At 42.5% G+C, this 18,176-nt stretch overlaps 1 long non-coding RNA gene across 1 annotated transcript; it reads left to right on the forward strand.

Annotated features, from left to right (window-relative positions):
• Nucleotides 1-65: 65 nt before the first annotated feature.
• Nucleotides 66-14,395, forward strand: LOC125327722. The gene is made up of 3 exons (XR_007204351.1): nucleotides 66-232; nucleotides 10,190-10,330; nucleotides 12,013-14,395. It is a non-coding gene; the product is annotated as an uncharacterized LOC125327722 (long non-coding RNA).
• The last annotated feature ends 3,781 nt before the right edge of the window (nucleotides 14,396-18,176 follow it).

Consider the following 18,176-nt stretch of genomic DNA (forward strand, 5'->3'; position numbering starts at 1 on the left):
CAAATCTGGCTGCTTTTCAGGGTTTCCTTGTGTTAGATTTAAAGCATCAGCTCTGGCAGAGCGGCTCTCCGTCTCCCCTGCCACTGGAGCTGCATCATTCCCATCCGTTCCCCCCCTGCTCGCGGCTTCTGAGGCGAGGCTGCGCTGCGTGGAGGGATGTCGCTGGGCGGCGGAGGGATGTCGCTGGGCGGCGGAGGGATACGACTGCACGGTGCCGGGATAGGACTGCACGGTGCCGGGGGACCCCGGCGGGGGCGGCTGCGGCGCGGGGATGGGGCCCGGCGGGGGCGGCGATGGCACGGCCGATCTCCGTGGTGGCGGGCGAGGAGGCGGCGGGGCCGCGGGGGACTGGCTCCGTGACTCCAGCACGGCCGATTGTGGCGGCGGCGGGCGAGGAGGCGGTGGGGCCGCGGGGGACTGGCTCCGTGGCTGCGGCGCGGCCGATCGAGGCGGCGGCGGGCGAGGCGGCGGAGCGGAGCTGCGCGGCGGTGGGGGGTGGGGGCGCGGCGAGTATTTCCACTAACGCTGCACAGGCCGGCATGAGTTTTGCGGTTCTCTTGTCCCGGCGTGATATGGCATTAAATAATTTGATTCCCACTGAGTCCCAAAAGTCTCTGGTGTAGACTGCTTTAGAATCAGCGATTGGGACACGGGTCACAGTCCATGCTATGAGATCCTTCAGTTCTTCCTTTGCCAATTTAGTTGGACTGGACTTAATTAGAGGTTTTAGGTGCTGATAGACATCGTTCTGTTGGGCAGACACATGCTGACCCATGACTGGATTACTCGGTGCTCACCTTTGCCGGCCGGTCGCGGCAGGTGTCTCTCGTTGAGGTCCGGTCCAGGCTCTGACCCGTCGCAGTGTCCGTCCGGCCTCCACGCGCCTTCCTTTCAGGCATCTCCTCTCGTTAGCAGCTGCACACGCTTTCCTTTCAAGCGTCTCGTTTGCAGATGCTCAGGTCACTTCGTTTCAGCGACCGACCACACGTTCACCAAGAAGTCTCCTATATGCGGAAAAATCCCTTTTTGCCCCTCTATAACGCTGGGCGCCAATTTATAGGAGAAAGTTTCACGAAGGATGTCTGGACTTCAGGCGGCTCTCTTGAAAGCTGTTTATTGCATAGGCGAAGTTACAGCATTTCAGGGAGTGGCTATCCAGAGCCAGCCCTACAGCTGCCAGCTCCAGCTGTAGGCATCCCTGAAGCCACCCGCTGTTCAAGTTACAAAGCATTAGATACTTTTCTTTGCAGAGTATCTTAACACATAACAACACAATACCTTTACATTTGCCTACAGCCTATCATAACTACTACCATCACCATATTATAGTCATTATTATCCAATCACAAGAGTAAGTAAGTTACAATTTAAGCTTACAGTGGAAAATTCTCAGACCTTTCTTCTTCTTGCTACATCAACATTTCTTGTTTGCCTGCCATATCTTTCTTTTTGGTAAAGACATGTTTTCTATTTACTTATGCTCTTCTTGAGACTTACTTGGTGAAAAACATGTCTTTGTTTGTAGTCACATACCTTTGTCCTATTCCTAAAAATCTCCTTCCAACTCATCTCCAACCTTTGCCTTCTCAGTTACTCATCGATCACTGTTTCAGCAAAACATCTTTTACTCTATACCAAAACTTGCTTCCATTTCTACCTCATCCCCAGTTTCTACATTAACAGATCTTTCTGCCAAGCCTACATACCTGTGAAACTTTCTTACCAAACTTTCATCCTCTCCAACACCATTTATTCAAACTGTCCCAAACACAAATCTCAAACACTATTTAAGTTTACCCTTGACATCCCAGGGTGGGCTGCTCAGCATCCTGCTGTAAACAGTGCAGCTGATGCTGTCATGCAGCTCTGCGTACGTGTTGTGCAGGATGACTCTGAATGCAATGGCCTGAATGATGACCCTGATGGTAATTTTCTTGATAGCTTTGTACTTGCAGGTGCAGAGAGCACCGCTGGTGTTCGCCAGATTTGTCCTGCTTGGTCTGGTACCTGATCCTTCTCCTGGTTGTCCCAGAGCAGACATACATACAGTGTGCTATGTAGCCCCTTCCAAAGGGCGATCTCTGGCCAAAGAACTTTTTTTTCAAACAGGGGAGATCACTTTTCACATTCACTTATCACCTCTTTCACAGCTTTTTCTCGTGTCCAAGCCCTGTCCACTTCAGCATCCCCTGATGCTATGGCATATGCCTCAAACATGTCCAACAAAGGGACCTGGAGTGTGTAAGGCCCCAAAACCGAAACATGGCTCGAAGAACCTCTTGAAAGGGCTTATGGTTTTTTTTATATGCTCTGAGTTAGACACATGGGAAAAAAAAATACTGACAAGGTATTCTCGAGAAGTCAAAACAACAAAAAACTTTACTGGCAACTTCAGAAAATCAGACAGCTTTGGCAAAAGGTTTAGAGCAGCATTCAATCAACATAAAACACTTAATGGAGCATTAATTTAGTCCAGTCAACTTGACAAACTCCAAGCCTACCTGATTGTAAGTTACTCATAACTCTGAGAAGAGGTAATTGGAAGAAGAGAGAGAGAAAGAGAGAAAAGGTATAGAAAAGGACAAATATAGCTGCCACTCCTGGGTTGTAGCAGTGTCTCAGTTGATACAGAAACCAAGGAAAGGTAGGGTCAAGACGTGTGCTCGCCTCATATACTGACTTAAGTACCCTCTGGCTTTCCTGGGCCCTTTTCCCCACAGTACTTGTTGGAGCATGCTGTCCTGGGAACTACCAGGTGAGCTAACATTTTGCATCATAGAATATCCTGAGTTGAGAAGGGCTTACAAGGATCATTGAGTCCTGCTCCTGACTCCATAGAGGGCAACCTAGAAGTCAAACCCTGTCTCTCAAAGCATTGTCCATCCTCAGCCTTCTCTTCCTCTCTTACTCTCTTCTTCCAACTCTTCCTTTGACAGTTTTAAAGATTTGTCCTAAATACTTTAAACTCATCAGAATACTTTTAAAACTCAACATAAATATTTGTCAGGACAATAAAAATCTAGTTCTTTCTCTCAAGCGGATTTTTTTCTCCACGAACAGATGATTTTAGCAAAAAATGCAACAGAAAAACCAAAACTGTAAAATGATAAGCTGTCCGTACCACAGAAAAGATGTTGAAGAACTTGGTGTATTTTGCATGAACTTGTGTAGTTTGTGGGGAAACTGGTGGCAAAATGCCTAAGACTTCATGGTTTATGTTAGACCATTTAGTATCTCCTAACTAGGCTACAGGAAGGTAACTTGATTGCAAAGCATTGAAGGAACTGAAATTTGTGTTGCCCTTCTCTGAATGCACTGTTGTATGCTATTCACACCAATAGTAATTACCTCTATTTCCTAAAATGCAGCCTAGTCACATTGTGAAAGGAGAGAGGAAGGAAAAAGGAGCACGGCTGTCTCTGCTCCAAACAGCCAGTGAGCAGCAGGCATCGATGGGCAAGAAAGGAGCAAGGGACAGCGGGGGAGAGCAGCTGGTACCAGACAGTAACCCTAGCTCTCCTGCTGCTCCTGTCATGGAGGCTTTACAGGAGTCTGTGCTTTGGAGTAGCGGCACGAGTACGCTAGTGCTTTCAGAAATTCTTGGGATTTTAGCTACCCTGGTTGTGATAATGAATTAAAGGCAGTAGAGGTATTTGGGGAGAGAGATGAGGTTCTTGCAGTAGAACAATTTAAAGAGAAAAAGCAATGAGTTGTGATGCTGCAAGTGTAGGACAAGGAAAAGTCTCCTTTCTCCTGGGGCTTTGTTGACCCCAGTCTGACTGGCTTCAGCTTTATTGGAAATGACAGTGCAATGATTTCTTCTAGTACCAAAAGATAACAGGGGTCCAGATATTTTGCTATGTTTCAGATTTTTGAAGGGGGAGGGTCAAAACCTGACAGTCTAACTTCCATGTAAAGAGGGATTATAATAAATAATGGAACCATCTGACTCAAGGATGAACAGAATATAAAGCAGTGGAGGCAGCAAAGCTTCCTTTACAGAGAAACTACATCTCACAATTCTATTACAGTCTGGGGAAAGAGCCACTACCTAAGGAAAAAGGGGCTTCATTTGATAATGCACTTCAAAATCCTGGAAGTCCAAACAGGAGGAACTTAATGAGAAACAAAGGAAGGTCCTTGGGAGGCTGGTGGTAGACTCATGGGAAACAAAAGCCTAAGAAGAGAAAAAAGCTGAACTGTCATTGATAAATGTGTCACTTTACTTATTTTACAATCTGTAACTTGCATTTGGATCCTTGTGGGAATTCCAATATTTACATGAAAGTACTTCACAAATCCACGTGAAATGAAGTCAGTGCTGGAACATTAATCAGTGTCTGTTAAAAAAAAGGCTCTGGTTTGAAGAAAATGTACATTCTCATGAAGTCAAACCTTTTTAAACCCAGGTAACTCACAGAAGAAATCCTAATGTTTGATTGCCTTCTGTGTCTGATTCCTATCAGTCATAAAATAGATTTAGTGAGAGGCTACTGACCATTTACAGGTATTTCTACCGCTTGTGGTGACAACAGCCTTGCAGCAAACTTGGAATTTGGGGCTAGTGCTCTCTTGCCAGATGTCCTACATGTTGCTTTGGTGGCTTGCTGTTTACTTGCCATCTACTTAAAATATCTCAATCCCTAAATACATAATTTGCTTTTCAGTACTCCTTTCAAAGTCTGTGTTCAACTCAATTTGTTTCAACTGAGACCTGAAGAACAAATCTACTTCTCCGTTCATGTAATTCTGTATCTCTTTCAAGATTTTGTAAGAGTCAGCAGTAAATACTGAAACTCTGGCACAGAAATGTGCAGGCTGATCCACAGATGTTACTTCAAAGCCAAACTACATTTTATTAGGTTTCTTTCTGTCAGTCTTCACATACTCCTAGACAGCATTTTCAGTCTTAATAAAGCATTCTATACATTTTTTCCTTTATCATATTTAATGTAAAAAAATAATTGCTGCATGCACTAATGCCAGCGCACCCCATCAGCAGTCAGGAATGTGAGACAAATCAGGAAGGTGAAATGCAAAGACCTTTCAGCTCAGTACTTTATCAGGACCCTGCCCTCTTCTCCCTAGTAAATTGAATCCCAAAATTTTAAAACAGACATTCTGGACCTTAATTCCTCTTTCCACATCTGCTTCTTTAAGAGTCCTATATAGCACCTGCTTCTTACCAAAAGAGGTCAGACTTGTAACTAGTCATACAACAGCTCTGCAAACTGTGACATAGAGCCATCCTTCTTAGATTAGTACAGTTGATGAATCTGAAATGTTCTTTATTCTCATCATTCTGGCCATAAATCTGTGTTTCCCTAATTTCTGAAAACAGCATGTTTCCATTTCTTGCCAGTTTGACCATTTGGATTTCATGGGAAGCTATGTCAAACGACTTGCTAAGATCAAAACTAACAAAAGCCACTGCTCAGCACAGAGCCAGTGACCTCAGCACAGAGAGCAGTCAAACTGCTCAGGCGTGATTCACCTTTGATAACTCATAGATCCGTGTCATTTGCAAAGTAAGCGCCTCTATTTTGGACTGGTTTTCATGCTACAGACCTTGCTAGAATTAAAACCAGATCTGTAACATCAAAAAGAGAAGACCAGAAATTGGAAAAAAGTAGGAGATAGCTTACTAAGGGAGAAAAGTAAGGAACTAAAATATGATGTAATAAGATTTTTTTGTATCTTAATTTAATATACAGTTATAACTCCTGTCATTTGTTCATTTAGAAATGAGTAATACAGCTGTAGCCAAAAGAGAAGCACCCTAAGCTTCACAGGACCATGTGAAAGGAAGAGATTAGAAAATTCTGAGGAAAAAATCCAAAAAAGGGCAGGAGAGATCTCCAGAAATCAATGAGCCCACCATGGACTTGGTCTGTTAAGTATAAACCCTCACTCAGCAAAGATCCAGAGAGCATATGGTTGAATTGTGTTTGTAAAATTAATAATGATAATTAGTATCTATAATTTATTGAATCCATTACAGATATCATTGCATTATTATAATGTTAATTATATTGTATCATATATTACAGACATTATTTATATGTACATTATGTATAATCTATCTATCTATATGTATTATGTGTAATAACAATCTATAATAATATAAATTCCTTGTAATGTGAAATGCTCATACTGTGACTGTTGGCACAGAAGTCAATCTGAATAACATATAACATGAGTGGTCTTGCTATATTCTGTTTAAACCTTCTGCTGGCAGGAGATAGCGCTGCTAGTGTTCATTTTACTCTTATAAATGGAGAAATTTGCATAACAATTTCAGGGTAACAAGCAGAGTGTAAATATCTCACTGAGAAACTGTTAGGTGACAACTCAACAGTGATTAATTGAACACCTGTGTTACTTGTTCTGTTGAGTAATCCAGGGTGACAAAAATGCTTCCCACTGGGTAATTTTATACTCAGAGTGTCATTAAATATTAGTGCTAGTTTCAAATATTAGTGCAAGTTTTCCTGTATTCCTTTAAAAAGTAATAGAATATAAAGTAATAGAATATGAGGGCATTTTAACAGGATTGTGGAGTGTACTGAGACTACATTATCAGCTTTATTTACATAGCATACAAAGACACTGATTTTGTTTATATATCTACATTAAAAAAAATGAGATTTAAAATAGAACTAAGATTCCTTGATTTATCCTGACCAGACTCCACTTCAATGACCTTTCCATCAAAGAATTCATTTTGCATGAGCTTTTGTTTTTTTCTCTGACTGGTGCTGTGAGAACAAGTTGTGACTATCTCAGAAGTGCATTGTTTATGCTAGAATATTTTGTGTCAGACTAATTGCAATTTTGCAGCTCTTCAGAAATTCAGTGCAGAACAGTTTACTGATGACGTGGAGAGAATATTTGACTTATTTCCACACTATGTCTTGGTGAATACTGCAAATGTGAAAACTTGAAAGAGGGCATGTCACAGGGAGAGTGGGAGCTTCTGAAAAAGTTTACTAAAGAAGCTTTGCTGTCTGTGAAGTTTGTCTGAGGGACAGAAAGAATTCCTTTGTGTATTTAACCTCCTTCACGGAGATGGGTTTAAATGAAGGTAAATCCTTTCTTAGCCTCAGATTTTGGCAACAGTTTAAATTTAAGGAAGCACTTTGTCCCGCAAGTTCTAATGATGGCAAATCAGATATATTTACATAAGAATGAATTATTTATTAGGACAAATGAACAGCCATGTAGGTACAAAAATGCTGCTAGCGAGGATTTTCTTGTTATTTTTCTAAGTCCGTGAGAGACTTTTCTCTCTCACAGAAGAGGTAGCAGGGAATGTAAACAACCAAGCCACCTGCAACCTTGGAAAGTCTTGTTTATGGTATAGTAGAAAATATTTTGATAACGGATGTTTTAGGATTTTGGCCAATCACCCCCAAGGGGTGGCTGGTCCTTTGTCCAATTAGACTATAAAGAAAAAAGTCTATAAAAGAGTTTGTAAAATAATTAAATAAATCAATCTTGCTGCACAGTTCCTGCCTGCTGGATCTTCTCTCCTCCTCCTCCCTATGGCTGTGGGACACGGTGATATACTGTAGGAACCAGGCCTGCGGTAATACAGCCATAACAGGCAAAAGCTCTTAATCATAATTACTGTCCAGTATAAAACTAAAAGAACTACTAGTAGATTATAGCGTAACTTAGAACAGTGCACTATATCAAGGTACCTATATTAAAGCTAGGAAAAGAAGTAATATTGATTAGGAGTCGAATGTAATCTCCTGCTGAAATGATGATAATGTACACAGATTCTTTCACTCAACCCCTGGTGAGTGACCGTGAAGCAGTTGCCGGCTGCTCATGGGAGAAACTCCACATGGGAAAGGGGAGGACTGGGGGCGGACTCGGGGTGACCGGCCAGTCAGACACTGCTGCTAAAGCGTTTGAGTTACATTGGGTTTTGCCCGTGCTTGGAACAAAGGAGCTCAGAACTCATGGCAGAGGCAAGTGTGTTGGGGAGGGGGAAGGGAAGCTCGGAACAGGCAGCAACAATACATGTTTCCAGGAAAATGCATAGAAGATTTCTGCTTTGTGGAAGTTTGCTGTGGCTTTTATAGTTGTAAAGCGAATAGCTGTCACTCAGAAATTCAGCTTATCTTCCAGTCCTCACTTCAAGAGTAAGATTTTTATTGGCAGTTGAGAGATGCCAGAGCAGTGTCAACCCCATGGTGCCAGAATGACTCACTACAAGATAGCTTGTCCTGCTTGACTTATCTGACTGGTTAACAAACAATAGATAAGTTTTTGTGGGGGGTAAGATGCCCTGCTATAGTGCAATAGCTTCTTATATTTACCTACAAGCCCGTCAAAGTAGGTTTGCATTACTTCTAGTGGAATGATAAATATAGAGGCCAAATTCTGTACCTCCTAGAAGGGATGACACACAACCACCTTTGTCTGCATCAATAACTCAGGGAGGGAAAGTGTAAAATGCTCAGAGACGGTCAGTTCATCTCGCACAAATTTGTGTACCTTATTTGTTTGTGCATTTAATCCCAACCACAACTAAGCACCAGAAGCAACTTTGGGGAGAAGTGCTTGATTCTTCAATTTTGGATGTCTTTGAATTAGAAAATAGTCACGTTTAACAAAGGGTATCTCCAGAAATACAAACACAGGAGCAACAAAGTTACATTTAAAGACTCTACATAATGCTGAAGTCTAAGCAAGATATACTGTAGTGGCTGCTTCAGAATTTGCACTCAGTTGCTTTCTCAAGAACTATGGTGGTGTTGTTCATGTCTGCATGAATCTTTCACTTAAAATAACTTTGCAGGAACTTATTTTATATGAAAACTCATGTCAGGATATTCTGTATTCTGGCCTTTAATCTTTGCCAATCAGGTAGATTCTCCCTGTGTGATGAAGAAGTTGCAGTCCCTTGCAGCCACCTGGCCGGGTTTTGCTGCCCTTCTGAAGCAGGGATGGCCCATGCTCATGTCATAAGCCATGCAGTCTCTACAAGAGTTCTGCTGCCACGCCTGTACAGAGATTGTGATGCCCAGTGCCAATGCCTCCTTTCAATTCCTGTCGTCTTGGGCAGGAAACCTTTGGGAGAAATGTTTGGGTTGGCAGCCGGCTCCTTGATGTGTGATCTGTACAGAACTCAGCTCCACACATCTGCAATGTTTTGTGTCATCTCCACTCTAGAAGTTGCAAGATCTCTAATTGGAAGTCCCATCTAAGCTACAGCAGGCAGAACTGGACTCGAGGACAGTTTATCTCCCTCCTGACCCTTTAATTTTGAAGTTTCACTGAAGATAGGCTTCTGCAGATCTGATGTTGGTCTCTAAGTGGTGGCTCCTATGGTCTTCCTAAGTGAAGATCACTGCCTGCTTCCCTGGTCATACATACCTTCCCACTCCTTACATTGCAGAGAATGTCTGTTTCAATCAAATAACTTTTCTTTAAAATAAACCCAAGCCTTAATATTCTAACTCTCTTTACTAAAGAAACAGCTGTTGTCTTTTGCCATATGAGTCCTGAATATTTTGGTTTGCTTCCACACATATTTTGATTGTTCTATACTGTTATGCAATTCTTTTTCACTGTGTCCTTGACAGATTGAATGTGACTGTTTAAATTGCATCTTGTGTATATACTTGTTCATCATCCTTTATTCAATTTTAACAATCTGAAAGGCTGCTGGAAATGATTCTAGTTCTCATTTGTCCTAATTGCTGAACACAGTAATTGTGGTGGGAGCTCCTGGAGACCGTCTTGTGTGTCACACGCTTACGTGAATGTGTGGTTTGCCCTTTTACAATACTTTCATTATTTCCCTTATTTTCCTCACTGTTGTTGATTCTTTACAAATGCTCAGAAGACCAACAATGCCAAGTTTTAAAGCATTTTATTAGTGTTCGAGGCATGAGTACACAGAATAGGAAATCAAGGACATGTTTGGGTGTATTTTAAGCATGCATTTTCTTATAACCATCTCAAAACCCCTCAGTCCTTCTCTTTTTTGCATATATGGAATAATAATTTTATAATAGTGTCTTGACAGTTTTTTCATTATCCAGGCCTGTAGAAAACTGTGACAAATGGTTCTTATTCCTCTTACCCTCCCTTAAAATGTTTCTGTATATGTCAGGGAAAAAACCTCTAAAGAGCAGTCATTCCTATTCTACAAACTATCATGTAATCACAGAATCATCGAATGGGAAATCCTACTGAAGCAAAGCCACAAGAACTGTCTGACTCCTGCTGTTCCTTTGCACCACTCTCACAGAGACTCTTGCTGTTTTCAGGGAGAAAACAGACACTGGGCGGACTGAATCCCACTGCACTGGTAAGGGAACTCTTCCTTCTGAACAAGGGCTGCTCAGTATGTCTTTACACACAGTGAAGTCCCATATTTGTGTTCAGTGCTATAACGTTTTCAAGGATGACACGCTATGTATGCACATCAAGGCTGATGAAGAACTCCAAATATTATACTTAAATAAAGCGTACACAGGTATATATAAAACCTTTAAAAAAATGTGGCTTTGTGTAATAGAATGAAACACCAGTAAAAGTATTTAAAGAATGTAGTTTCCTTTTTAAATGTACTTTGTTCACAGAAACAACTATTAAAGGCATATCACATCTGAGTTTATGAAGATGTTGACCTAGTATGCGTCAGTCATTGCTCACAGGAGGATGGTAGTATTTCATGATTACCAACATTGCATTAACCCTAACCCTGTGCCACCCACAGAATCTTCTTCCCACTCCCGTATATTCTTGAATATCCCAAATGAGGGACCTTCCTCCATGTGAGTTTTCCCTCCCACTGTGACTCCAGTAACAGCAGAGTGCAGCCTCACCTTCCTCAGTGACTGCCTGGTTTTGTGAGGAGTGCTTTGTCCAACAGCCCCAGGGCATGAATTACAATTAAGGTCGGTTGGCATTCTTCCACCAGTACTCACTCTCTCATAATATACTGCTGCTTTCATTTAAAAAACCAGACATTTTATCCTATTCTTTATGGTCAGTTGCACCACAATTTTAAAAATTTCAAGACATAAATACTATCTTACTTGGAAATTACATTGCTCAAGGTGATAGAAAGTATTGCTCTTGTAACCACACTGGAAATACTGCATGTCTTTATGTGTTCTTGAGCATCCTTCAGGGCCAGAACATGTCTACACTCTCTCCCTCGAACAGAATATGTAAGTAAGATATGATTACTTATTTTGAAAGTGGCTAACAGTAACATCTGCTTACAAAGAACCTCCTTTTCTTGCAAAGTTGAACAAGATTGGCAAAGAAAACGAAGGACTAAATGTCCACTAACTACTGTGGCTGCAGGGCAAAGGGCGTTGGGTCTCTGCAGAAACACCTGCAGCCTGCTCCTGAGGAGGGACCAGCAGAGCACGTCTCAGGGTTGCCCAGGACCAGGGGCTTCACTGTATCCAAGTGGTTGTGAAAATGCGGCATTTTGTATAGCTTACCCTTGTTTTCTTGAATTTTGGACACTTGACTGCACTATTAGATTATGTGTTGCTAACATGGAAACACGTGAATATAGACTGCATTGGAAAAATTGTCCAGGAAATTGTCAGGTGCATGCACAGACCACCTGAAAACCTTATCAAAGAGCTCCTGTGAAGTGGTATTTCACTGCACTCACTGTATGACAGCTGTCATGTCATTAAAAAATCGACTTATTTTAAAAACTGTTAAATGCATAAAACTATTAATTAAAGACAAACACAGAACATTCTGAACTAATCAACCATCATGGATTTCAGAGCATTTTTGGATTATATCTTGCTTCATTTGGGTGAACTTAATATGAAGCGGCAAAAAGCATAAAAACTGCTGCCTGACATGAAAACTGTGTTTGTGTTTGAAAATGAACTCTGATTGTTTCAGGGACAGCTGCAAGGACTACAAGTCCTACAAGTCCTTCAAAGTCAAATAGGGATGTTGAAAAACACGGCAGGGGGACAAGCTGACATGTTTTCTTTTGAATTATTTCAGGATCTTCTGCTGAAAAGATCTCTGATTGGATTTCTGGGCAACCTTTCATCATTGAAGCGAAGAATTTGATATTCTCACTCCTCACTTAGGGGACACTACTCAGTTTGAAATCACTGAACTTCAGGAAGACCAATGGGTTTTTCCCTCTAAATGCAGGAGTGCTTAAGCTTTGGACCATTGTGGCAGATGACAAATTCATCAACTTCTGGCTTGCTGCCCCGACTTACTTGTGTTTTGGCTCAACCTACTCATGTGAATCCATTTTCCTGCTCTCAAAGACATAAAATCAAAGAGCAGATTTGCTGTGACTCATGTGCTTTGTTATCTATGTTTATCATAAGTAGAAGCCATACTTCAAGAACACTAGATGTTCCAAAAGTTGTAGTCTAAAAGTTTTGCTAGAGAGGAAGTGGTGCCACTACTGTCCACTTTTTCTAGATAGAAAATCATACATTAAAGAATCAACCCCCAAATTACCATATAGTAAAAATACAATAATTACAACTTAGCACTGATAGAAGAAAGTATGCAAGAAAGGCCAGATGTCTTTAATGGTTTAATTTCTACTACCAAGAGCTGTTAAAAAGATGAAGAAATACTGTATTATGGAAAAGAATCACAATGTAAAGAACCATGGCCATTGGGCTCTCTGTGCTCATCTTTCAGCTTTGGGGCTCTTCAAGATTTACCATCATTTTCCCAGAAAAACAGGAAAGGGATTCAAGACTTGAGCATTGTAGAATCATAGAGCAGCCTGGGTTGGAAGGGACCTTGAAAGATCATCTGCTCCAGCCTTTTGTGGGAAAGGAAGCCTGGAGACTTTTTCCCACACCCTGTCCAGCTGCGTATGGAACCCTCCAGCAATGGGGACTTGGCCTGTCCCTGGGGAAGTTGTTCCAGTGAATGATTGTTCTCTCTTTCAGCAGGACTCCTCCCAGACCTTCATCTGTAGTGGGCTCTAGGGTTATTCTGCACCCAGTCCCAGGTGCAGAATTTTGCACCTGACTTTGTTAGACATTACACAGTTCTTGCTAGCCCAGTGTTCCAGCCCGTCCAGGTCTCTGTGTGAGATGTCTCTGCTTTCTGATGTGTCCTCCTCACCAACCAGTTAGGTGTCAGCACACTTGGTGAGAGTGTTTTCCATCCCAAATAATTTATGAAGATGTTGAACTATGTGGGACCCAGTATCAATCCCTGGAGGACCCCACCTCTGACAGGCTGCCAGCCTGAGTAAAATACATTGGTCAGTGCTCTGGGTGCAGACTCTTTGACAATGTCTTACCTATCTCAGAGACCAGGCATCCAACCTGTGTCTTGCCCATTTGTCCAGAAGACGCCTATGGAAAATGTGTTGAATCTTTTGCTGAAGTCCAACCAACACTGTTCTCCTGTGTAGATAGGAAGTGGTACCTTGTTAGAATAGAGTAGGATAGGATAGGATAGGATAGGATAGGATAGGATAGGATAGGTCAGTTGAAAGGAACCTACAGTGATCATCTGGTCCAACTACCTGATCACTTTAGGGCTGACCAAAAGCTAAAGCATGCTGTGAAGGACATTGTCCAACACTTCTTCAGCATGGGCAGGCTTGGGGCATCAACTGCCTCTCTAGGAAGCCTGTTCCAGTGTTTGACCACCCTCCCAGTAAAGAAATGCTTCCTGATGTCTGGTCTCCTTAGTGCAGCTTTGGGCCATTCCCAGGCATCCTGTCCCTGGGTCGCAGACAGAAGAGCTCAGCCCCTCTCTCTCCATGTGTCCCTCTTAGGAAGCTGCAGGGAGCCATGAGGTTGCCCCTCAGCCTCCTTTTTACCAGACTAGACAAACACTTCAGCTCATTAAAAGGAGTAAAAAATGTACAAAGTTAATACTTCATTATCCCTCGTGACACAGAGATGAGAAAAAGGCACTGTAAACTTACCTAGATTGAGTAGAATTGAAAATGAAATGCAAATATTTATTTTTGAACATATTACAGTGACTTTATCTTACAGAAATATTGTTTGTAAGTTATACATTCCAAAAGTCAGCATTTAAACAATCATCTCTGTACTTTAAGCCTTTAGTAAAGACAGTAAAAATCACTGGAAAGTTCTACCTTATGACCAGTATTGCATTGTAAAAATGAAAATATGCATTATCAGATTAAGCACTATGGATATGATGACATTTCTAGGCTAACAACACACTTATAAAGGCCTTAGAAACTAAGAATTAAACTCTGGTATTAACATTCAAAGTATAACATTTTCATTATTGGGCATTTTATCTTGATATTGTATGAATATTCATAGACACACGCCTTGATTGCCACCAATGACAATGGTAAGCATTTCTGAATAATTCAGTTAGGTACATTATCTGTATTTATGATACTTGTTCAATTAACAATGGCTGAAAAAATGAATTATTTTTCATAATTCATATATTCATAAATATAATGCTGTATATTATTACTAGTATTAAATTTTTGCCCTCTATACAAAACAGGAAAAAGAGAAACAGTATTCATTAAGGTGAAAGCAATAAAGAACCTGGAGCAGTTCACCAGAATCCCAGCCCTCGATGTCTCAACCCCTCCTTAAGGACTGACATGGTCAGCAGGAGACAACCAGAGCCAGGTTTCCCACTGCCTCATGGGCACTATGTAGCCCCACTGTGCTTCCTGCAGATGCACCCAAATCCCACACATGTACAGGGAGAGACCCTGCAGCAGCCTCTGGGAGGCTGTGGGGAATAGCAAGAGGCTCAGCTGCAGTAGGATGTGCTGCTTTTCTCCCGGGATGTGGCTCAGTGCTCAGCCAGCTTGAGTAGTGCTGGAGGAAGCAGAGTGCTGAGTAATGCGGACTGCTGCCCCAGAAGTTTGCAAAGGAGGAGAACGACTTGAGGGTGCTACTGGATTTGAGGCTGCATATGTCCCAGCTGTGTGTGTTGGCAACCCAGAAACCAACCGTGTCTTGCGCTGCATCCCCACAGTGTGGGCAGATGAAGGGGGAATTCTGCCCCTCTCCTCTGTTCATGTGAGATCCCACCTGGAGTCCTGCATCCAACTGTGGGACCCCTGAACAAGAAGAACATGGATATTTTCCAGCACTTGCAGCTTTTGAAAAACTCACTGTGAGGTTTTGCATGCAGTTTAGCTGAGGGGGTGCAGAATAATGTATGGCCAGCATTCACTTTGCCATAGGACAGTTTATAAATATTTTCAGTTCTTTATGGTTTAATAAGGCTATGCAACTCTGAGACACAACACATTAGGAAACAGTCCAAGGGGGAAAGAGAGTGTGAGGTGACACAACGCAGCCCGGTGCCACCTGTAACCTGTCTTCAGCATGGTCCAGCTTCCCCAGTATGCAGAGAACTGGCAGGTTTTTGCTGAGACAGGTGCCACAGACATACAGTACACTGGTATGCTGCAAGATTAAGCAGAGTCAGACTATGTAGATTTGACACTCATCCTTTCAAAAAATAGGCTGGAAAAAGAAGAGATGCATTTTCATAGTTGTCAGGGGGAGTTTGCCTCTGCTCTGATGTGATCTGACAGTGAACAAATGTGTCTGGCAACTCAGTGCACTGCAGCACTTTGGACTTTCCAGTTTGTGGCACTCTGCCTGTCCAGTTCGCCTGGTCTTTGGTGTGATTGTCACTGATTCAAAGGACTGCACTCAGGTTCCTTGCACTGCTGTTAGCCTATTTCAGCTGTCTCTCAAGGAATGTCTCCTGTTTTGTGGTATGCCCTGGGTTCTCAGTAGATGAGCAACATGATGCCGGGCTGCTGGGCACCCACGCTGACAGAAGGCAGTTCCCAATGTCCCTCTCACCAGATTCCTCAGACATCAACCTGCCAGCTCTGACTGTAACCACACAGAGATCTGCCCCAGGGAACTGATCAAACTGGCTTCTTCACATGGAAAAAAATGGGGGAACAAGGTGGAGTAAAAATTAGGAGGCTGAAGCAGGCGGGTCCGCCTGAGCAGGGAGTAATTTACCCATCATGGCAAAAGGAGCAGCCTGTGGTAGTTGATGCTGGACAACCACAGTGGCTTTTGACCATCACACTGTGTAAAGCTGGGCTTTCTGCATGTGATGGACATATGTGCAGTACAGAGTAATCATATGCCCAGCACCTTCATATTGAAAAATCTAGAACAAAACAGGGAAGTTCATGTGTTGAGAGATGCAAAGTAAAATCACTGTCAGTCCCTGCTACTGTTACTCACCAGTTTTAATGGGTGTGTTTTTCTGTAGGGATACACAGTTGCTCCTAAGTAATATGTTCCTGGAACTGATTTCTGCATTAATATACCTTATGTTTTTTTGTGGAATGCTGACCTCTGTATGAAGACAGCACACCATATCCGTGGTCATTTTTTGCCACCTCTCAAGTGCAACTACTGCTTGTTTAAGTTTTGTCCTCCATTCCAGCACTCTCTGCTCTTCTCTGTTTCTTCATAGAGTGGTTTTTACTTCCATCTTCTCCTTCCAGCATTGAAAAATTCTGTTCCCATTTCTCTCATCTTGTTTCACACTGCAGGGGCTAATAAAAATTAAATGTAAAAGAAACTTCAAAACCCACTGATGTCATGTTCTTTTTCTTGTTGACTTCATCAGAGAGGAACTGGAGCACCTCTGTGAGGTTTTGTTTTCCTAACAGCTGGTCTCTCACCAGTGCAGGCCTGTGATGCTGGGTGTGCTCATGTAAGTGCATTTAATGGAAAGGACCAAGTGGGGAGAATGGCCCATAAAAATTCCATAATAATTCCTCATTTTCTCAATCTATTTTTCAACAATGAGAACCTCAGCTCTTCAGATCACTCATGATTTTGCAGATTCCTTTGCATTTACTGTCTTTACCTAATGCTTCCATTGCTGCATTTTCAGCTGAAACAAGGCTGTGCACTCAAATAAAAGTCACTGAAACCTTAAAAAATAAGAAGTCTATTTTCCATGCTAGATATGCTAATAGTGTCATGTAAATCTATGGTAGTAAACTGTATGTGTGTTTCTGCATGTGGCCTATGGAATATTGGGGAGAAATTCTCCCCTGTGAGGGTGGTGAGGCCCTGGCACAGGTTGTCCAGAGAAGCTGTGGCTGCCCCATCTCTAGAAGTGTTCAAAGCCAGGTTGGATGGGGCTTGGGGCAGCCTGGTTTAGTGGGAGGTCTCCCTGCCCATGGCAGAGGAATTGGAACTAGGTGGTCTGGAAGGTCCCTTCCCATGCAAACGATTCTATGATTCTATGTCACTTGCAGCTCCAGGGCAGTGAAAGACAACAAGCATTTTTACAGGTACAGTACAGGCACAAAACCTGGGAATCCTTGCAGGCATCTGAACATCTGGAAACTGCAAGAGCAAGAGAAATATTTCTGAAAGATATTCACGGGGATCAGGAGCCTGCCAGCCTCCAGGGAGCCAGATGCCAGGCTGCCCTGCAGATGGCAATCCTGCGCTGTGGCTGCCTGGCATAGTGGTGCTCAGGGCTCTGGCTCCACAGTGTAGAGGGGTATTTGGCATTACCTTGGGTTTGCTGTGAAGCAGACTGTGTCGCAGCATTTTATGGCTTCAGTACAACATGCTCCAGAGAAGGAGATTCATAGCTGTTATTTACTTTTGTAAAACAAATGTGCAGATTTACTGTATTGCAGGGTCATTAGTTTCAATTTGTCTTAAATACATCACAAAGCACACACTGTGGCAGTGACCAGGTCACCTTTCAGACCCTGCAGACTAAAGGCTTTGCCTGGTGGCCATTACACCCCTACTTTCACATTGGTTCAGGTAACAAAGAGCAAGAAAATCAGTGTCACAAAAACACATACGGCTTTCTCTCTGAAATATTTGTCTAAAGATTTTCTAACATCTTTCCCTCAAAAAATATCCTACTAGGGGAGAGTCATGGGACTGAGAAAGGTGGAGATGGATGGGAAGGAAGAAAGAAAATTTCATACCAATCCATGTGTCATCTTATAACCATATTATAACCATTATAACCTCTGTTACATGGTATTGCTTTTGCTAATAACATGCCCTGAGCTCCGCAGTTTGCCAGGCCTCAGCACCAGGGCTCGTCACACCTGCTCTGCCCAAACTTGGCGTGACCTGCTTGCAGCTCCTTCTTGTCCAGTTGAGCTGTGACAGCAATTTTTCTAAGTCACCATGCATCTGTAC

Source organism: Corvus hawaiiensis, chromosome 6 (genome assembly GCF_020740725.1).
Source record: "Corvus hawaiiensis isolate bCorHaw1 chromosome 6, bCorHaw1.pri.cur, whole genome shotgun sequence".
NCBI classification, from domain to species: Eukaryota; Metazoa; Chordata; class Aves; order Passeriformes; family Corvidae; genus Corvus; species Corvus hawaiiensis.